General features: G+C 40.5%; 2 long non-coding RNA genes across 3 annotated transcripts; both read right to left on the bottom strand.

Moving 5' to 3' along the window:
- Positions 1-3,455: 3,455 nt before the first annotated feature.
- Positions 3,456-6,740, bottom strand: LOC144996327 (uncharacterized). 2 transcript variants are annotated; one of them, XR_013659322.1, is made up of 5 exons: positions 6,441-6,740; positions 5,880-5,914; positions 5,227-5,384; positions 4,800-4,895; positions 3,456-3,942 (listed from the first exon to the last, which is right to left on the bottom strand). It is a non-coding gene; the product is annotated as an uncharacterized LOC144996327 (long non-coding RNA). The 2 variants fall into 2 exon arrangements; XR_013659323.1 differs by having other exon boundaries at positions 3,458-3,942; positions 5,227-5,316.
- A 7,432-nt stretch (positions 6,741-14,172) lies between these two features.
- LOC110014225 (uncharacterized) lies at positions 14,173-15,629 on the bottom strand. Its single transcript, XR_002289349.3, has 2 exons — positions 15,508-15,629; positions 14,173-14,624 (listed from the first exon to the last, which is right to left on the bottom strand). It is a non-coding gene; the product is annotated as an uncharacterized LOC110014225 (long non-coding RNA).
- Between the last annotated feature and the right edge of the window lie 7,239 nt (positions 15,630-22,868).

Genomic DNA, 22,868 nt, shown 5'->3' with positions numbered 1-22,868 from the left:
TCATTGAAGAAAAAAGGTTCAGAGCACTGTCTAGTGGGTCTAGATGACCCAACCCCCAATGTTAAAGTGCCTAGAATAGCACAAGGGTTACAACAGAGCATTTTAGTTCTGTTAAATGTAGAGGGATTTTTTTTTTGAATTTTTTGTAATGATCATGGATAAAATACTGATACAGAAAACAGATTATTATTGGAAGAAATGGCAAAAATTATAAAAGTGATTAAAGTACAATTTCCAACTGATAATATTGTTGACGAGGGAGATTTGAACTGTGCCCCTGATGAATGGATGGATAGATTCCCCACATCTCACGACCAAATTTGGAACAGTTTTTGTTTAAATAATGCTCTCTGTGATGCTTGGAGACAAATATATTTGCCATGGATTCAAATGGTTACTACAAATAAAGAATAGATTTTTGATTAATGTCTCCCAATGTCCTACATCAGTGGTCCCCAACCCCCGGGCCGCGGACCGGTACCGGTCCGTGGGTCACTTGGTACCGGGCCGCAGAGAAAGAATAAATAACTTACATTACTTCCGTTTTATTTATTTCATAATCTGAAAGATGTTTTATTTTGAAAAATTGTCTGGTTCTCTGTTACATCCATCTATGTCACTCTAGACCAGGAGTGGCGAACATGCGGCTCTCGGCCAATGAGCATGCGGCTCTTTGCGTCTCATCATATTGTGGCGACTCAGGGGTTAGCCCCGCCTTCAGCCCCTAAGACTCATGAGAAGTGGGGTGTAAAGTTCCTCCCCATGACCAAGGGGGCTGTTTAGCAGTATTGACAGCCCTGCTGTTTGGCTGTTTGTGGGCGTGTTTTAATGTATGCAAGCATTAATGTTGGAAAGGGGCAATTCAAACTACCCATGACTTTGCCTTTTCCTCTCTGAGACTGTGCGAAGTCGGTTGATGGATTTGACTGGGATGTGTCGCGACAATAATTTCGTTATACTGAGCCTTATTTCATAGGTAATTCAATTTAATACAACTCTCAAATCCATCAGAGAGTCCATCCATTCATCTTCCTCCACTTATCCGGGACCGGGTCGCGGGGGCAGCAGACTGAGCAGAGATGCCCAGACTTTCCTCGCCCCAGCCACTTCCTCCAGCTCCTCTGGGGGGACCCCGAGGTGCTCCCAGGCCAGCCCAGAGACATAGTCTCTCCAGCGTGTCCTGGGTCTTCCCTGGGACTCCCCCCAGTGGGACATGCCCGGAACACCTCTCCAGGGAGGCGTCCAGGAGGCATCCGGACTAGATGCCCGAGACACCTCAACTGGCTCCTCTCGATGTGGAGCAGCAGTGGTTCCACTTCGAGCTCTCCAAGGTGTCAGAGCTCCTCCCACTATCTCTAAGGGAGCGTCCAGCCACCCTACGGAGGAAGCTCATTTCAGGCGCTTGTATCCGGGACCTGGTTCTTTGGGTCATGACCCAGAACTCATGACCGTGGGTGAGTGTTGGAACAAAGATCTACCGGTAAATTGAGAGCTTTACTTTTTGGCTCAGCTCTCTCTTCACCACGACGGACCAACATAGCGACCGCATAACTACGGACGCCTCTCCGATCCGCCTGTCAATCTCACGCTCGGGTCTTCCCTCACTCGTGAACAAGACCCCCAGATATTTAAACTCCTCCACCTGGGACAGGGACACTCCACCCACCGAGAGATGGCAAACTACCTTTCCCCGGTTGAGAACCATGCCCTCAGATTTATCGGTGCTGACCCTCATCCCATCAGAGAGTATTAAAAGTAAATAATAAAAAGACCCCCGGGCAGTGTGTGTGTTTTGCTCCCGACACATACGTGACCGCCAATCATTTGCGCCGTCTACGCCCAATGCCGGAAAAAATTACTAAACATTTGATGTGCGTGCAGACTGTTACCCTCATTTTCAAAATGGCGAAATTCAGAGAATAAAGATGAACACAGGACGTTTCTGGAAGAATGGGAAGATTCTTCTTTTTTACTGAACAGAATGGTGTCACTATGTTTATTATTATGAGCTTTTGGAAGCAGTAAAATAGTTCATGGCAGAAAATAACAAAACGTATCCCAGAGAAAATTAAAAACTCTTCCTGATCAACACAAATTGTCTCCTTTAGTAACCCTTGTTCTACCCTAGGCACTTTAACATTGGGAGTTGGGTCATCTAGACCCACTAGACAGGGCCCTGAACCTTTTTTCTTCAATGATTTGTGATCTTCACTGGTGTCCATGGATTACATGAAATCTTTCCACCTTTATCCACCTTTGTCATGGTAGGGAGAACACCTCAATGGAAGGGGGGGGGGGGGGGGGGGGTCATCTAAGATAGCACAAGGGTTAACAAGTTGAAGCTTTTCAAAGTGCACAGACACTAGACCAGAGGTGGGCACTGAGGGCCGCATTCCTGCATGTTTTCCAGCATACCCTGCTCTGGCATGTTCTAATTGGCTGGACACACCTGAAGCAGGTAATCAGCCATGAGTAGGGCAAGACTATCTGGAAATCATGCAGACACACCGGCCCTCGAGGCCTGGAATTGCCCACCCCTGCACTAGACTGAGCATGCCTGTTTGAATAGTGTGGCAACCGGAGGGTTAGCCCCGCCTTCAGCCCCTAAGACTCATGGGAAGTGGGAAATCTTGGGTGTAAAACCATTAGTGAGGTGGCTATGAGGAGAAGTGAGGTTCATGATGTTTGGGTACTGACTGTTGAGTTCAAGTAAATGCACTGTTTAGTTGGTAGGAGGCTATTTAATACTTGTCTATTTGCTGAAGGGATGGACGAGATGAGTCGTTTCAATTTTCATAAACATGTCATCAATTAATTGTTATCCATGACAAATATCCATTATTAAACTTTAAATAAAAAATTATTGAAGTTTTTTTTTATTTCACTGATGTTAAAATGAATTTATGCCACACTCAACTCAAATAAAACTTGAAATAAACACAAGTACAATACTTGCTGTTGTGTTGTAGGGAGAGTAGTGTGTTATGGATAACAATACGGCTTTAATTGCGTGTTTGTGTGTGTACGTATTGGCAGGTCAGTGTGTGGTGTGGCTCTTTGACTCTCACTCGGCTCTCGGTGTCAAACTTGTTCGCCAGCCCTGCTCTACACTGTAAACCCGAATAAGTTCAGTGAACTCAAAATTTTTGAGGAAACAGATTACATAATAATTTTTAAGTTGACTTACTTAAAAAGTATAAGTTATTTGAACTTAAAATCTTTGAGTTTAATAAAATAAAACAATTTAACTAAAATTAAACTATAACTTTTTATTTAACTAACTTAAAGATTCTTACTTTACTGAACTAGAATATTTTGGTTTTTTTTAACCTTAATACATTAGCTAATTAACTAAAAAACTTTAATATATCTCAACTCAAAATTAATCATTTGAAGTCTAAACTAGTCTTATTTGTCCTTCTTAGTCAGGGCCATTTTTACAAAAGAAAAACTGAGGCAGAATTGTAATTGCAAGTTTATTTTTAAACCACCTTACACAAGTACATTTGAACAACTTGTGGTACTACAAAAAGGTAAAACAAAGCACAATTTGTGTTAAGAAAAAGTGCACAAGCCATAAAAAATAAATAAATCAGTCTTCAAGAAAAGCAAAAAATGAGCACTAATCTTTTTAACACCATTTCCTTATACAACTTCATAAAAAAAGAGCATTCTTACATTTCAAGAAAAGCAAAAATTGTTTATCAGCCTTTTTTTTTATACTTTTCCCACATAAAACTGTATTTTCTTAGGCTGCCATTTCCCTATAAACATTAGCGCTCAAAAAAATACCCATTTAGGAAATTTGCCTACCACAAGCTCATCTTCCACCACAACTGCTGTACTGAGCGGACAGAAATGCACTGAACTTGTATTGTTGTTGCTGACGGTCAGAATGCCAACAGAGGTGCTGCTGATGTCTGGCTCTGGTGACTCTTTAATCTGCATAGAAAAAAAAACAGTGTAGTATTAAAGACACTTGATCGTTTGAGGGAAGAAAACTTTATGCAAAAACTACAACCTGAAATTGACATTTTAAGAGAAGGTCAGAAATTACACATCAGGAAAATTATTAAAATTGATTTAAATTAATGATTTCAAGGATTGTAGTCAAAGCAATAAAAAATTTACACATATTTATCAAACTCATTACAGAAATGATGAAATGCATTGATTAAAAAGACAGAAAATAAAACAAAAACGTCAATTAAATCACATTTGCTTAATTCAATACAGTGATCTTTAACTAAAGTCACAGAGATTGATTTATTGCTTGAAAAGGATCTGGAAGAACAGAGCTTATATAATACAAAATCAAATGGAATCAAAATAAGACTATTTGTAAGAGTCCTCATGATTCCATAAGGCACTGTACACAAAAAAATATGACATCTGAAAACAGGATCACATTTACACACATCACATCCCTGCCATTAGACCCTTTTACACAGTTAGTAAAAACTCCTTTATAAAAATAAAATAAAAAAAACTCCTCCCCAGGACGGACAGGCGATGTACCAGAACTCTTTGAGAAGAATTACATTTTCTAGCTCAACAACTGCATTTTTTAAGTCCAGCGGATTGGCGTCATCCAGATGAAATAGGGGACGGCTGTGGGCCCGAGATGAGCCAGAGGCGAGGTCCACGGTCAGGTACAGGAGCACAGATGAGCTGGAGTGCAATATTTTAGGAGACTATGTGCTCTGCCACATAATATTGCTTTGGCATGACTTTATGGTTAAGTTGTATTACCCACACAGCTGGAGTATTAACCAGCATATCCATCATAAAGTACTTACATTCCAAACTTTGAAGAACTGTGGGTCCTCCTCACGTTTGTATATGGGAAGCCAGTGCAGGACAGGAGTACCTTTGCCATCAGCAGTCTGCTCTTGCTGCACAGAGACAAAGACAAATTAATATGGCAAACATATTTCAAATGACTGCACCCTTTGGTCTGGCTCAGTTCAGTTCATCTAGTCTTTTTAATAATCTTAAAATTGTACAGTTATTTCAAAAAATACACCAAACATAAGATGACATTACATTCATATTTACAAATGCATTGGGATCAACGTTGATGTTTTTTTCTCCAGTGAAGTAAACATTTACACTCATTCACTGAATTAGAAACACTCAGTAATTAATATGAATCAATCCAAGTCAGCCCCTTCTTTTAGCTATACTAATGCATAATGTTGATCATGCCATGCAGTTACACCTCACCTGTTTATCATAGAGGTGCAGAAAGTCGCATAGAGCCTTCCGGTTCGTGCTGCCTTCTGTCTCAAAAAGATCAGCATCCGTGGCGTCTGTCTGTCCAGGTCAAAATAAAACTGTTTTAACAGTTTGACATTTGTGATGCGATGAAACTCAGCTCACATCTACAAATTTTTTTTTAAAATGTTAAACACATTTTAAAGCTTTTTCAAGCTTCTGGTAGCTTGGAAAAACCGCTGCATTTCACAATAGCCTCAATACTCTGTCCACAATATGTAATCTAGGATGCATATTAATATTTTTTAAATACTTGTGCATTAGCTAGAATGACATAGAGGATGTTTTTAGGAAGAGACAAAAAAGTTATTTTAAAATATTTGACATTGTGAAACACAAATCACAACCAAACCAGTGGCCAAAATACAGTTTTTGAGTCTTAAGCAAACTTTATGATACATTTAGTATTTTAACTCGAGCCCAATCCAGGACAAAGTTATAACTGCTACATAACATTAAGGTAGCTTAGACATTTTTACTTATTTATAATTAATTTAATTTGTCAATAAGGTCAAATGTTCTCCATAGCCGGAGGATTCGTGGGACTGGGAGCTGCTCGTGTCTTAAATATTGCAGCCATGTTATTTACAATCAAAACTTACCTCCGCTCTTATTTTTCAAACGCACCGCCGGTTCACTAAAGAAGATACGAGAACATGTTAGCGTAAGGCAGCTAGCTTAGCCCACATTTGCATTTATTAGGTTACTACGTGAAATACAAGTTACACAAAAAAAATAACGATTACCAAATCACAGAGCCTATGGTAAAAAGTAGTAGAAAAAAAAGGCAATTCCCACCGAGTCGTATATGTGGCTGTGGCAGCCGCTCTGCCAGAGCTAGCTAGCGGTTAGCTAGTAGTAACGGTTAGCTAGTAACGGTTAGATAATTTAAAATGTGCGCCAACCAACTCGGTAAAAGTAAAACTTGAAACTTTGCCCCAACAACTTCTTTTAACCACAAGCAATAATTCTCTGATGACATGATACTGCAAAACATACATAATTGTTTAATTCAGAACAAATATTCGAAGATACATACAAACTCATGGAGCACGTCATGAATACAAAGGATATACTTGAAGGAACATCAAAAGAAGCAACAAATATATAATACAGAGGCGAAAGTCATAAAATATAATAAAAAATAAAATAATACGACTTACCTAGACGTATGTGCGTTATCAACTTGGGCCAGCTGACACTCGCATCAGACCTCCGCCATCTTGAAGACTTCTGTGGCTGAGTTCACGTTCATGGGCGTACGTTATGACATCATCACGTCTCATTACTCATAAGTTTTGACTCCAAGGTTTCATTTACTCAAAATGTTTTAGTCCAATAAACATATAACTGTGGCAAAAGTTGAATCGGCTTATAGGTTTTAAGCTGACTCAACTTGTTTGTTACTTTTGAGTTCAGTGATTATAAAACTTTTGAGCTCATTGGACTATTCGGGTTTACAGTGTAGACGCAGGCCAGGGCGCTCTTCTGGGTCACGTAATAGGTTTCCGCTAAAATAAAACCCAGCAAGCAAAATGAGTAAAAAGCAAACGTCTTTGGAAAGTTTCTTTGCCAAGGGGAAAAAGCCCAGCCAGGAGACAGAAGAAGAGCCTTTTACTCCCCAGAAAAAGAAAGCTACATTTAACAGACAGTACTTCTTTTTTGCACCACGAGTGTGGGAAGGGGAGAGGATGATGAGGCCTGTGCGATGTACCATGTCATGCATGTCAAAATAAAAGCTCAGGTTTGTCTTGTCACGTCTCTGTTCCCCCTTCGTCGTAGTGCTGCTATTTTACTCATCAACCTACATTTGAAAGGCCGGTCCGTGACAACTTTGTGTGATGTCATACCGGTATTACCATGGCGTTAAAAGGGTAGGGGACCACTGTCCTACATTATAGCTCAAATGCAGATTTTTCTGCAGCTCCAGTCACTTCATTTTGTTTACAAACCTGCTTCCTAAAATGAAAAATACTGAAGAAAAGGTTACTGGAAATTTAATGTGGAACATTTGAGAGATGATTAATACTGTTGCAGAGTTATAAACCTCTTATTATCTGTCAAAGAAAATATTTGTCTAGACTCAGCTGTGAAAAAGTGGGAAACATTTAAATACCAAAAAAATTATTTAAAGTTTAATTTGAACTTTGATTTAAATTTAGATTTGTACATTTGAAGGAGGACAAGGGAAAAGTTTCATTTTAGAGGGAACTCCAGACGGATTTGTTATTTTCAAAACTGATTTCAAGCTCTTTTTCTGTTAGTTTGGTCTGAAGACATGTAAACTGGAGCGCCCGGACAAAACCCACAAGGAGAACATGCAAACTCCACACAGTAAGGTCCCAGCCAGGATCTGAACCAGGACCTCCTCAGAGTCAAGAGGGCTAATCACTACAGCATTGTGCACCCCCACAGTCATTTTTACTATTCTAAGAGATTGTTGTTTTCATTGCTTCTCCTTCCCTTATTCTGACCCAATAAGATGGTAACTCTGCAGAGATGGCAGCCTTCTGGTGCCGTTTAGGAAAAGACCAAACGTCTGCGTATTTTGTTCTGACTACACAACTGTCACCCCTAAACATGAAAATGAAGACCCACCGCAGGCTGAGGAAGGGTTAGTGAGCCGTAGCCTCTAAGCTTCTTTGCATAGCCAGTTTTTCAAGAGCTGCTACCTTACAGGTCTCTGCATGTATGCACCTTCATTTCAGTTTCCATCTCATTCTAAGGTCATCTATGCAGAAGAAATAAGCATATGTAAAGACAACCATGCCCCCAGCATGCCCCAAAACTACAGGTTCCTGCTGACTGGCCAGATCAGACCTTGTTTCTGAGGAGGACCTGTTTTGGTCGCTCCTCTTCATGTTATCTGTCTCTGAGAATGGTTCCCAGTCCACAGGTACAAGTTTCTAATTATCCACAGCTGTCCTAATATAAGTCAACAATCATCAACGTATTTGTCTGCTTTTTATCCCCATTTTTGCTTCTCCTTTTGTTCAAACTCTTTGATTTTTATCAAATAACTTTGTTAGAGTTTTTATCACCACCCCAGTCTCTGTCTCCTGCATTTTAGCTTCCACACCACCATCCCTCACACAACGTCAAATATGTTTTAACCCTTGTGTTATCTTAGATGACCCCCCCCCTTCCATTGACGTGTTCTCCCTACCATGATAAAGGTGGATAAAGGTGGAAAGATTTCATGTAATCCATGGACACCAGTGAAGATCACAAATCATTGAAGAAAAAAGGTTCAGAGCACTGTCTAGTGGGTCTAGATGACCCAACTCCCAATGTTAAAGTGCCTAGGACAGCACAAGGGTTACACTGCAAAGGACAATCGGACAATGGAGCTTGCACAAATGAAATACTTTTCATTTGACCAGCTTGGTAAGTTGCTCATTCATAAAGACACAATACAACCCCGCTCTAAGATCAATAGATGTTAACAACATTGGTCGATGTGGTTTGACCCCGTGACCCATTACCAGGAAACGAAGAAAGAAGTTCTGTTAGAACTCTCCTCTGTTTGGGCAGGTGATGGATGAAGAATTATTACTTAGTGTAGAACAATTTAGTCATGATGATTTCTTTTTTTTTAATTCATTATGTCAGCTGACAGCTAGGAGAGTTTGCACCCACAACTACAGGCTCATTGCAACTTTAACAACAAACCCCAACCCATCCGGGAAAGAGCAAAAAGGACAGGAGATTGAAAGATTGGTAAAGAAAATTTAAGATGAACCTTTGTCCTTTGACGTTCTCTCTCTCTCATTCTCGCTCTCTCTTTCTCTTTTTTTTTTTTTTTTGCAAGTTGAATGGCTTCCCGATTAAGGACCAGAAGAAAGCTTCAAAGTACTTTGGCCTTTCAGTTTTGCTTTTGGGGGAATAGCAGTTGTCAGCAAAGTTTTCCAGCTCAGAGCAATGTTTCATGGAGGTGTGCAGTGGTTTATGTATCATCAGTGAATTGTTTGTTTTGACCACATGTGCGACCTTTTAGTTAGCAGGGTGCTGTGACTTTTACTGAGGACAACTTGGGTCCATCATAGCAGCACTGAGGGGTTTGCAGGATGTTTGACAACCGTCTTTATGACATTTGGGACTGGAAGTTTTCTCAAGGCTGCTGAGAAACAGACCTGGATCTGTGTGGACTAAATTAAAGAGCAGTTGCAGCGGATCCAAAGCCTCACTCCCCTCTTTGGGCCGCACTCGTCCAACAGGACACATTGCTTACAGTCTTTGAACCTGAATAGAAAATGGATTCAACCTGCAGAAACTTTCTGCTCAGATCAAAGTAAACTGAATCAAATTGCACAGGATTTTTTTTCAGACACAGCCTGTGAATGGAACACGTGTACTAGTGACCAAATGTATTTTATGATCAGGCTCTCCATAGCTGAAGCTCCAATGCCATTTGCTCCTTTAAAACTTCCGGGGGTGAAAATGCCGTCTTGTTGTGCACTGGCTGGATTGACGCAGACAGCTAACTGGTATCTTTTTTCTGGTTCTCCTAAAGCTCCACCCACACCTTGTTCTGTATTGCACTTACTTTGTTCTGGTGGTGTTCAGTTGTGTGATTTAACCCTTGTGCTATCTTAGATGACCCCCTCCCCTTCCATTGACGTGTTCTCCCTACCATGACAAAGGTGGATAAAGGTGGAAAGATTTCATGTAATCCATGGACACCAGTGAAGATCACAAATCATTGAAGAAAAAAGGATCAGCGTCTGTCTAGTGGGTCTAGATGACCCAACTCCCAACGTTAAAGTGCCTAGGATAGCACAAGGGTTAGGTGTGTGCGTGTATGTATGTCTATCAGAGGTGTGGACTTGAGTCAGATTTGAGTCATGAATTTGACGTCTTTAGACCCAACATAGACTTTACCAGCAGTAACTCGTGACTCTGACCTAAGCCTTCTGATCCCAAAACACTTTTTCCACAAGATCATAAAGTATGTTGACAAAGACTGAGCTGCAATCTCTGTGTGTCTGTGCGTGTTCGTCTGTGTGCGCTGTCAGCACAACATCCAATCAAATAAGCTCCACTTTGGTTTGATCTGACGCATCCAACTAGGGGGGAACAATTGATCAATGAATGGATTTATCCAACCAGAGTGAGCTGTCTGAGGTACGTTTTTATTTAAATCAAATTGAACTAAACCATTGAAAATACATTTCAAATGAGATAAATTAATATTGGAACATACCATCTGGATTGAGGTACAGTAGGTTTATGTTCCTATGAGATCAAACCGACCAATCACAGCAGACAACACACATATGATGTCATCAACACAGATCAGTTCATCATTCCAGTCCAATGTGTGGACAGACTTTGAGTAAAGTCATGTGACCATCCACTGGATCTGGGTCTTCTCATGTTCATGGGCGGGACTTGAACACTGAACGCATGATGGACACGAGCGAACACAGCGGGACAGAAACCCATGATCGTTGCTGTGAGTACAGGGCAGCCCGACCTGGCTGGAGGCCTCCTTGGCCTCAGCTTTAGGTTTTTTTTATTTTTTAAAGGGGGGTGTACTGCCCCCCCCCCCCCACACACACACATTGGGAGACTGTTTTCTTATTTTATTTATTCGTTTATTTAACAGGGACAGTGCACATTAACCCTTGTGCTATCCTAGGCACTTTACCATTGGGAGTGGGGTCATCTAGACCCACTAGACAGTGCTCTGAACCTTTTTTCTTCAATGATTTGTGATCTTCACTGGTGTCCATGGATTACATGAAATCTTTCCACCTTTATCCACCTTTGTCATGGTAGGGAGAACACGTCAATGGAAGGGAGGGGGGGGTCATCTAAGATAGCACAAGGGTTAAAGGCATGGCTGCGATGCGCCAGAATTAGCCCAAAGGCTGTTTTTCATCTGTCGACCCCGGACAGGTGTTAAAATCGTCAACCTAAAAAGTGCGAAGCATGAATTAAATACATTAATAGAAAATATACATATACAATAGACAGTCATTTAAAATACATAAAATATGCTCACAGTGCGAAACATTATTTTGAATAGTTGCTGATTCTCTATTTAAGAGTTCAGCCTTGGCTGCTAGTGGGCGGAGCTTCTGGATGAGTTCTTTTTTTTTTTTGCTCATCTTGCTGTGTTTTGTGGTGTGTTTTAGTAAAGACCCCCCCCCCCCCCCCCCCCTCTCTGGGGGTCTCAGTCCTTCTTTAGTATTTGCATCTTTCCTTTTGTTTTTTTGAACCACTACTTCTTCAGGGGCTTTTTCCACTGCATGTGTGGATGCGTCTGTATTTTAATGCTTCACCCGTTACCATCCTCACCTGCCATAATGACACGTCCACTTATGATAAAGAAATGTTTCCACTCATCCAACTCCTGAGAGAATGGTAGAGAATGAGAGGGCAAAGATCCTGTGGGACTTCCAGATCCAGACTGATAGGATGGTGATGGAGAACCAACCAGACATTGTAGTGGTGGATAAAGAACAGAGGAAAGCCGTTGTGGTGGATGTGGCAGTGCCAAGGATGGGAACATCAGGAAGAAGGAACATGAGAAACTGGAGAAATACCAGGGACTCAGAGAAGAACTGGAGAAAGCCTGGGAAGTGAAGGTGACAGTGGTGCCTGTGGTAATTGGAGCACTGGGGGCAGTAACCCCCAAGCTGGAGGAGTGGCTACAACAGATACCTGGAAAGACCTCAGACCTCTCAGTCCAGAAAAGCGCAGTGCTAGGAACAGCTAAGATACTGCAGGACCCTCAAGCTCCCAGGCCTCTGGTAGAGGACCCCAGCTTGGAGGAGAAACCACCAGCGGAGGCTGAGAGGGGTGTTTTTTTAGGATGGGGTTCTACTTGTGGAGACAAACTTGTGTTTTTAAAATGTTAACAGAAACACCATAAATTAATAGAAAAAAAACTTTTTTATGCCATTTCTTTTTTGTCAATAAGACGGTGAAATTGTATTTATGCCGACAGAAAAGCTCATTATGGGTTTTAGTAACTTGGAACTAGACGGGAAAATCTTAGCTTCCCAGGATCTTCGGTTCAACACAAAACAGTCACCATTGCAAACAATATGCAGGCAAACACATATGTGATCAAAATAAGCATGTCACATGACACTGTATATATGTTTGTTTCACATGACTATTTAATGTGCTATGAAGGCTAAAACTGACACACAAAATCCACATCAGGGATGTAATGACTGCTTTCTCTGTTTGACTGGTTAGACTGAAATGAAAAGAAATGAATTTCACACATTTGACACTGCAGACACCAGAGTGTCAGCTGAGAACTGATGCTGCATTAATTCATTGAAATCATCACAGATTTTAGAGGAGGATTGCATTTCAGGAAAGATGGCAGCGAAACAAGAGGCTCAGGTGTCACATTGACCTTTCACAGTCCTGCAAGTCTATTAACACATAGTTGACTCCTGCAGGGAGGCAGCTCAAGTTCCCAGAAAGCCCTGCTGCTTTGGCACATTATCTGTGGATTTATCAAAAGACTGACACACTTTAAACAGGGGGGAGAAAAGAAGAGCTCTGGTTAGAGTCTGAGTGTTTTGGTTGAATTAAAGTGAGAGTTTTTGCAGAATGTGTTCAGAAAAGTACTACTTATTAAAACTGCAGTTTTTTTCCTGATTCCTTCAGTGGAAGCAGCTTAATGCCATCGGCTTACTGCTCTCCTTTCTCCTTCATTCTCATCTCATGGCTCCACCATCAGCTGCATCATCAGCTACAGAAGATGCATGAGCTGTGAGGAGGATATCAGGGGGAGAACTCGCTGACTTCGGTGCAGAGACTGAGGCAAAAGACTCTGCAGTGACAACAGTAAACTAATCTAAAGCTAAATTATTAAGGTGGCAATCGCTCTTGTATTCATTGATGGTCAGTGCAGTGTAACACATTTTACCACTGCTGGGGTTCAGGTTTTTTCATTTATTATTATTTGATGAAGGCAGGTTTGGGTCATACCAAAAACTCTGAGAATGGGACCCACTGCCTCCCTGCTAAACACTCAGCATTTGCATTAGCATTAGAGACAGATTGGGGTTCAAACTGTAGTGAACACAGAACTAAAGCGCATAGACTGGACCAAAGGAGGAGAATCAAACGAACAGAGAGCCTCAAATGGAACATGAAGATTAGGTCTGGTTTGGATTTAAGAATCAGTTCAGGAATAATATTAATATAATCGTTGTGAATGAGACTTGTGATGTTTTTTGAAGACCGATATATTGACTTAAACCAGCCGGATTCCATAATCCTGTTTGGCAGCAGGTTGGTTGGTTTTTGCCTGAAAAAACCCTCAGAAGAATTTAACAAAGAAAGAAGAAGCAGAAAAATCCAAACCAACTAAATGATTATGTCCTGAAGAGGAAGGAAAAGAGTTTCAAACTTCCAAGCATCATTTAAAAAATCAGTTTTTTACAGAAATGGTTAAGTGGAAAATTTCATCTTCAAGCCTTTTTTCAAGTTGCCCCGTGTTTTTAGCAAACACCCAGCAGTATATACAGCAGGCAGGTTGCAGTGTGCAGTGTTACAAATGAACTTTGAACACCTATAAACATTATTTATAAAAATATTGACACTCCCCATAGACGAGCAAATGTCAGGACAGAAGCTTGAGGACATTCGTCTTTATACGGATAGGCTGCAGGCTGGGGGGGGCATCTGGGGGCTGATATTTTCCTGCAGTGGTTTAAAAACGTATTATTCCTCCCAAAAGTGTAGCTGAATGCTCGTGAAAAGAATACTTAACATAAACAAAACCATTTTTATAATAAGAAAGGCAGAAGTTGGTCCATTTTTTCACCTCCTACCCTTATTTTTGTTCTGCATCAAGACTTTTTCTGTCGCTCAGGACGATTTTCTTAAAAACAGATCAATTATTGCTGATGCAAAAACATGTTTCTCCATCAATATTAGGACCTTTATTCAAAATATGGCATGTGTAAATGTGAAAGCTTTTTTTCCACTTGGATACTATTCTTCTCCCTATTGGATCGTTTCTCATCCATTACGCAGAAAAGCCTGTTTATTAAAACAGTTCTGCTGCCATCGTCCTGTAAGGCTGCATTCAGACCCACACATCTGATTCAAGTGAACCAGAGTTCATTTCCCCCAATAATTAGGAACAAATTTTCAGTCTGAAGACAGCGTTCCCCCACGTGTTCACGTGTCAGTATCCATGGTTTCACGCATTCGTGGGTCATCACTTCTGCGTCCAAAGGAGGGGCTGCGGGGGAGGGTGGAGCGTAGAGGAAGAGCACGCCGACCCGTGGGCGTCCTCGCCGGCTGCTACAGAATATCTCCCAGCTGGTTCCAGCGGTTCCTGAATCACTAGAACCGAGTCGGTGCCCCTGCAGGGAGAAATCAGCTCAGAAAATCTCCTGAAGCGCTGAAGAAGATAATCGTAGAGAATAATTATCATCCGGATGAATGAACGACGGATGAAACGGCCTCTTCTGGACGAAGATGACCTCTGACACTGACCTGACCTGATGAAGGAGGACAAGCAGAGTCCTGGTTTTAAGACACAGAGACACAAAGAGACTCTCCTGATGTCATAGAGGACGCTACGGTACCGTCTATTGATCTGGTGATCAATGTTCTTTAATGTCTCCAAAGCATCAGAGATGTTTCAGAGGTTTGGATGAGGAAACATCAGACATTCTGCAGCCTGGGGGGTGGGGGGTGGGTCTCCAAATTCGTGGATGTCTTTCTCTGGTCCCTAACCTCCGCGAAAAAGGGGGGATCACTGTATACCCAAGCTGACCCTGGTCCGGCACCAGGAACTGCTCTGTGACCCGTTTTTGCAGGTGGTCTCGGTTTGTTTCCAATCGGACTTCGATTCGCTCTGAGATTCCTCAGTCTGAATACAATCTATCCTCAGAGCAAAACAACTGAACCAGATTGGCTACCGTAGCTGGTCATTATGGAATGTAAAATCAATTAAATTTTATTGATATAGCCCAAGACTACAACAATAGTCGTCTCCATGGGTTTCAAACCGGTTATGGAATAATAAACATCAAATCAGTCATAGAATTCAACAGCTGATGCCTAAACTAAACTGGCATCCCTTTCTTTAGCCCCTCGTTCACGGAAAGGAAAAACTAAAAAAAACGGATTCTGGAAAAGAAGAAAAGGAAACTTCAGGGGTGTACGCATGAAGGAGGCATCCTCCCCCAGGACAGACAGGGTGATTTGCCAGAACTCTTAGAGAGAATTAGCTTATCTTACTGTACATGTAGATGAACTTCATCCAGATGAGGTTGGGGGACGGCTGGGGGCGCGAGGCCAGCCGGAGGAAGGATCCACAGCCAAGTGTAGGAGCAGGAGCAGAGACGAGGTCTACGGTCAGGGAACAGACAAGCCAACTGGAATCTGGAAGCCCTTCCACTCCCCAGGAAGGCAGTGTGAAAGAGGGACAGTACATGAATCACTGCACCAAACAGAGACATGGAGAACTAAATGATGAATAATGATCAAGAATAGAGGAGAGAGGAAGGGTAGAAGTAGATGAGAAAAGAGGACAGAACCCCAGAGCACCATAGTTACCCCAGCTTCAACTTCTAGCAGCCTACTACTCGTGTTCTCGACTGTGAAGGTCAGGACTGGGGTAAAAATCTGTATACTCTGTTTTTATTTATTTATCATGTAATCGCTTTATGCTCTTTTATCATGTATGTGATGTGTGAATGATGAAGGATGTTTTACAGTTTGTAGCTCTCTGGCCCAGAACAAATTTCCTCTTTGAGGACAATAAAGTTAACCTTTACCTTTACCTTTACTAAAAACTTTTTTGTTAAGTTTCATTTAAACACATTAACAATAAGTTAAATAATCTCTGAATAATAACTAGTCTGACAATAAGCCTGTCCACAGAGGAATGTTTTCAGTCTAACTTTGAATGTAGAAACTGAGTCGGCCTCTCTTCCATGAGCTGGGAGTTTATTCCATAAGACAGGGGCTTGGTGGCTAAACGCTCTACCTCCAACCAGCCTCGACATAACAAATGCATGGATGAGTTTTTCAGCATCACTCTTAGAAAGTAGATTTCTGATCTTAGCAATATTCCACAGGTGAAAAAAGGCAGTTCTACACGCCTGAGATATGTGAGCCTTAAATGATAAATCCTGGTCAAATAAAACCCCAAGGTTTCTAACTGTGGAATTAGGGGCTATACTTATGCCATCCAGGGAGACTATCTGATCAGACAGAGCATCTCTGAGGTTTTTAGGACCAAGTATAATGACCTCAGTTTTTTCTGGGTTCAAGAGGAGGTCATTAACCCTTGTGCTATCCCAGGGGTGTCAAACTCATTTTGGTTCGGGGGCCACATTCAAGGCGTCTGATCCTAAGTGGGCCGGATCAGTAACATAAAACAAAAAACACCTTTTTTTTTTTTTACTCAGTTAGAAAAAATGCCTCATCCAACATGGTAGCCTTATTAATACACATTCATTCACAGAGGCCAATGGATGTAAAATAAAATGCATTTCACTTAAAAAAATTTTGGTTTATTCAATTTTTTTTTTTTCCACAACTTTTTATTTAAAGAATTAGTCATGACAACACAGCAACTTCAATAATACCAGTTACGTTTTCCTTATAAAAAGACAAAAAGCAAAAAGGAAATAAAATAATAAAAAAAAAAAAAACTAAACTGTATTGTATGACATTTCACTCAAAACAAATATCTGCACTCAAACAAATAAAAATTATAATTACATAAAACAAAACTTAACAATGAACATTGCTTCTCTTACATGATACCATCACAGCTCTCCTTTTCAAAAGCTTTTAAACTGAGGTTGCAAAATTCCGTGCGGTTGAGATCAAAAATCTGTTGAATCATCTATTAGTTCTAATTTTTGAATATAATTAATAAAGGGTCCCCAAATTTCCTCAAATAGGTGTTGTTTGCTTTTATGGATATACATTATTCTTTCCAAAGGAAGGCAATACAACATTTGTTCTAGCCACTGATTTATGCTAGGTCTGTTCATGTTTTTCCAAGCCTGTGCAATACACCTTTTAGCCGTTAAGAAACTGATATCAATAAATGTACTCTCTGTATTACTAAAATAATGTTTCACTGGATATATATTCAAAAGAAATAGGGTAGGGCTCAATGTAAGTTGTTTTGAGATGATTTTTTCTATTGTAATTTTAACTTCTTCCAAAAAGATTTGTATTTGGTGACACTCCCACATGCAATGCTTCAATGTGCCTTTAAATCCACATTTTGCACAAACATCTGGTATGTTCTTATTATATTTATTTAGTTGCACTGGTGTCGTATATAAACGCATTAACCATTTAAAATGCAGTATTCTCAGTCGACTGTTAATAGACATAGAATGAATCTTACAACATGCCCTTGTCCAATCATTTTCATTAATATTGAGTAATAAGTCATCATTCCATGATTTTAATTTACCATTTGAGTTCTCTGATGTATTAGATGTCAATAAGTTATAGAGGTCCAAAATGATGCCTTTTCTTAATTTGTTTTTCATCATCTGGGTTTCCAGCTGTGAAAAAGGAATTTTGTTAAGACTCTTTTGGTTTGCATTCACAAAGCTTCTTAACTGAAGATATTTAAAGTAGTGTTTTTTATCCAGGTCGTACATAGATTTTAGCTCCTCAAAGGACATAAAGGTATCAGACTGTGAGGGGTACAAATCTCTAATTGTTCTAAGTCCTTTGGATGCCCACGTTTTAAACGTGTATCCATTCTGCCTGGTACAAAACACTGGTGACCCCAGATTGGGCTGAATTGTGATAAAGAATTTACTTCTTTTAAATAGTTTTTGACCTCAAACCAGACCTTTATCATGTGTTTCAAGAAAGGATTTTTGATTTGTCTTTGTAACTTTCTTATTTTATCAGAGTATAAGAACGATGGTAAAGGTATTTTTAAATTGTGGGATTCCATTTCCACCCAATGTGGATTATTCTCATTAGAGAAGTAAAACATAATGGAGCGCAGATGTGTAGCCCAGAAGTAATGCTTAAAATCAGGGCATTTTAGCCCCCCTCCATCAAATGGTAAGTATAGTAAAGTAAGACGGAGTTTAGGTTTTCTGTTGTTCCATATAGGCTACTGTGATTTTCTTTAACCAAGCAAATAATTCTAGAGGGGGTGCCAGAGGGATATTTTGGAACAAGTATAGCAGTTTTGGCAATACGTTCATTTTTAGGATATTTATTCTTCCCATTATAGTTATGGGCAGCTTCATCCATCTGTCTATTGAATCTTTGATTTTTTCTTTTAAGTAATCATAGTTACGTTGGACAACTTGATCCAGCTTTGGTACAATTACCATTCCTAAGTATTCAAAATGTTCTACTACTTTAAAGTGAGATGTTTTGGAAGTGGGGTTTTGCCTTTCCATAGAATTTAGCATTAAAATTGAGGATTTTGCATTATTCACTTTATATCCTGAAATACTTCCAAATATTTGAATCACTTCCAGCACTGCTGGGATTGATGAAGTAAGGTTACTCAAATATAAAATGACATCGTCTGCAAACAAAGACATTTTGTGTTCAGTGGGTCCTATTGTGATTCCAGTTATCTGTGTATGTCCACGAATCGCTGCTGCAAATGGTTCTATTGCTAAAGTAAAAAGCAAAGGAGAGAGAGGACATCCTTGCCGACATCCTCTCTTAATTTTAATTGGCTTAGAGAAATTTCTATTTGTTAAAACTTCCGCTGTCGGGTCTTTATACAAAATCTTGATCCATTTTCTAAAGTTGGATCCGCATCCAAATCTTTCCAAGATACTGAAAAGTTAGGGCCACTCAACCCTATCAAATGCTTTTTCTGCATCTAATGACAGGAGAGCAGTGTCTCTGTTTTCTTTTTTATGATGAATGATATTTAAAACTTTTCTCACATTATGAGATCCTAGTCTTCCAGCGACAAAGCCATTCTGATCTCTATTTATTATATGTGGCAGAACGTTTTGGAGCCGGCTTGCTAACAATTTGCAAATAATTTTAAGATCAGAATTCAGTAAACTAATAGGCCTCATATTCTCGCATTTGTTAGGTGGTTTACCTGGTTTTGGCAGTAATGTGATTAGGGCTTGATTCATGGAGAGTGGAAGACATTCTTTTTCAAATGCCTCAGTAAACATTTCCAGTAGGGGTGTTAGCAATTTATCCTTAAATTTTTTATATATTTCAATCGGAATACCATCTGGACCTGGACTTTTTCCTGATTTCATGTTTTCAATAGTTTGTGCGACTTCTATGTTATTAAACTTTAAATTCAAATTGATCTTATTCTCATTTGAGATAACTGGAATATTCAGCCTATTTAGGAAACTATTAATGTCAGTAGGATTGCAGTTCCCTTGAGCGTCATACAGTTTCTGTTAATACTCTCTAAAGGCATTGTTGATATCTTTTGGATTGACTAAGTTTTGTTCATTTTTTGTGATACATGTGATAGAGGTTTTAGTTTCCAGTTGTTTTATTTGCCATGCCAAAAATTTTCCAGCCTTGTCACCTTGTTCATAAAATGTTTGTTTCAACCTTAAAAGGCTTGATGCAGCCCTGTTACTGGACTGTTTGTCATGTTCTGCTCTTAGGAGTAATAACTCTTTTTTTGCTTCCAGATCCCCATTTTCATAATTTTTTTGTTGTGTGTGTTTTATTTTGTTCTCTAGTTGTGCAAAATTTTGTTTGTCTTTCTTATTTTTATAGCTTGTGTAACTAATTATTTTTCCTCTAAGAAATGCCTTAAAGGCATCCCATCTAATGCAGGCTGAAGTTTGATCTGTGTTGAAGTAGAAAAAGTCATCTATTTGTTTTCCTATGTATTTAACAAACTCTCCGTCCTGCAGCCATTTGTGTTGGAATCGCCATCTAGGAGGGTCGCTGGATATTTTTTCATCCCTGTATACTAGGCAACATGGAGCATGGTCCGAAATTACAATATTGTGATATGTACATTTTTGGATTTTGGACATCAATTCAGAAGAAATTAGGGAATAATCGAAACGTGAGTAGGTTTGAAATGTTGCAGAATAGCATGAATAGGCCTTGGTTTGCTGATTTAATTCCCTCCAAATATCTAGCAGTTTTAGTTCTTTCATTGATCTCAGAATACTCAGTCTACAGTTGTTATGAGTTTGGTCGGTTCCTGTGGATCTATCCTGGCTTGGATTTAAGGTACAGTTAAAGTCCCCAGCTATTATAAATTGCCCAGGCAGCGCTGAAAGTGTAAGGAACAGGTCTTCGTAAAACTTAAAATCATCAGAATTAGGACCGTAAATATTAACCAAATTTAATGTTTCCAACAATAATGATCCTTGTATTATTAAATATCTACCCCTCTTGTCTTTAATCACATTACTAGCATGGAATGGTACAGATTCATGAATAAGGGTCATCACTCCTATTGCTCTGGAAGAAAATGCTGAAGCAAATACGCTCCCTCGCCACCTTCTTCTAATTCTTTTTTCGTCTTCCTCTAGAAGATGGGTCTCCTGAAGAAAGACTATTTTGGAACCCATATCTTTTATTTTGTTTATTACTTTTTTGACCTTTTTGAAACGTTGCAATCCCCTGCAATTCCATGTTACAAAGTTTAGATCTACTCCTTGCATTGATTTGGACAGATCATGTATTTATTTGCATTTAGAGTAAATTATCTCTTGAAAAAAAAAAGAGATCTGTATTTCTTTTCAGCTGCTGTGAAACTTTCACATAATACAATGAACATTTTTTTAAAGAGAAGCCTAACTAACCTGGATATAAGAGAACATATCCAAAACACCAAACTTGAACACCCGTTACCCCATTTACCCAACTGAATGGGTTTCCCTCCCCCCACATTGTGTCTCCCGCCATGGCACGTGCCTGATCCTCTCTCTGGGAGGAGCAGTCTGCCCATGTCACTCAAATTGAACATTAACGCCACTGCTGGTCGTGCCTTGACCAAAAATATTTTTACTACGCTGTTAATTTTCACATGATGTATACAATTGTAAAAATTGTTTCAAAAAATATTATTAATTAAAAAAAGAAAAATAAGGGAAGAAGAAAAAAAGTCACTCAAATGTTTCCATAATTGGAATGCCAATTTTACCGTCCCGTTACCTGTTTCTCACAACTGTTGAGAGAATAGTATGTCAGATCAGAATCATTTTCACTCAGAGGCTACGTTCACACTGCAGGCTGAAACGACCCAATTCTGAATTTTTTGCCCCTAAGCGGCCCAATTCCGATCCTTTCATGACAGTCTGAATGACACAGATCCGATCTTTTCAATTGCGACCCAGGCCCCGTGGATTTGCCGTCCTGATTCCGAATTGTAGCCGTTCTTTTCAATTGCGACCGCCGTCTGACCGGCCAGGCGACTTGATTCCGAACCGTACGTCATCGACACGCAACAAACGTCATCATTTTGCGTTGAAGTAGCCGGGAACGAGAACGTAAACATTAACCATGGTGGACGATGCTGCTGAGATCAGTCAGTGGAAGGGAAGCGAGATCCCCGATTGGATTAATATTTGGGGTGATCGCTCTTTTCGGGCCAAACTCCAGGGCTCTTATCGCAACTGGGCGTTTTTTGAAAAAAATTCCAGATAAATGGCCAAGCGTGGTGTCGAACCTTTACCGCGATAACTTTTTTTTCTTTCTCCCCTTTCCACCGTGCTCAGAAGCGCGGGGGACCCGAGGCGATCCTCCTCCTCCTCCCTGTTCTGATCCTTAGATTCTCCAGAACGGGTTAATAAAGAGTCCATAGCATTTATTCTGGGGGAAACCTTCTTTTATTACCGTCCTCCGTAACACACAACATGAATGCGCCCACACTGCCCCCCCACCTATTCTCTATCGCGGCACGCGCTTGCACACAAGGGGGGGCGCGGCCCCAACACATACACATTCCTCTTCCACTACAGTGGGTACAGACGATCCCGACTCCATTGCCTTCTTAAAATGAGAAGATTGTAATTGTGCTGCTCCTTCGTGAAAATAAATTTAATATTACAAAAAGAGCTCCGCTTTTGACAACACTGTTGTTGACATCCATTGTTAACGTTGGCTCCGCAAACAACAAGTGACGTCGTTCACCGTTGAGTATTCTTCTGGCTTCTGCGCATGCGGGTCTCGTTTGGGTCGTGTCACGGTCACACTGGAGATCACAAAAGTTCGGATTTACTTGGAAATGTGAACGGTCTAGCAAACAATTCGGATTTTTTCAAAAAATCCAAATTGAGCATTAAGCCCTGCAGTGTGAACGTAGCCAGAGTTCTTCTGGATCTTCTTGAGAAACTCTCCAGCCTCTGTCGGTGTTTTAAAGGCGTGCGTCTTCCCCTCGTAGGTCACCAGTAACTTCTGCATAGATCCTCTCGAACCGAGTCGAACTGTTTCTGAAGCTGGTGCACTCCCGCCGCGAGGTCCAGGTAGAGTCGGATCCGCTGCTCCTTGTAGCGAAGATCCTTTTTGGCCCGCGCCGCAGAGACAACAGCCAGCTTATCCTTATAGTTAAGGAATCTCATGATGAGAGTGCGAGGTGGAGCGTTGCTGTCTCTCCGCTGCCCGGTTCGGTGAGCTCTTTCTATGGTCAGCGGAGTCTG

This window comes from Oryzias latipes, chromosome 12, assembly GCF_053564925.1.
Source record: "Oryzias latipes strain Hd-rR chromosome 12, Olatipes_Hd-rR_3.1".
Classification (NCBI taxonomy): domain Eukaryota; kingdom Metazoa; phylum Chordata; class Actinopteri; order Beloniformes; family Adrianichthyidae; genus Oryzias; species Oryzias latipes.
The sequence above is the reverse complement of the archived record's forward strand: the minus strand, read 5'-3'. Positions and strand labels throughout refer to the sequence as shown.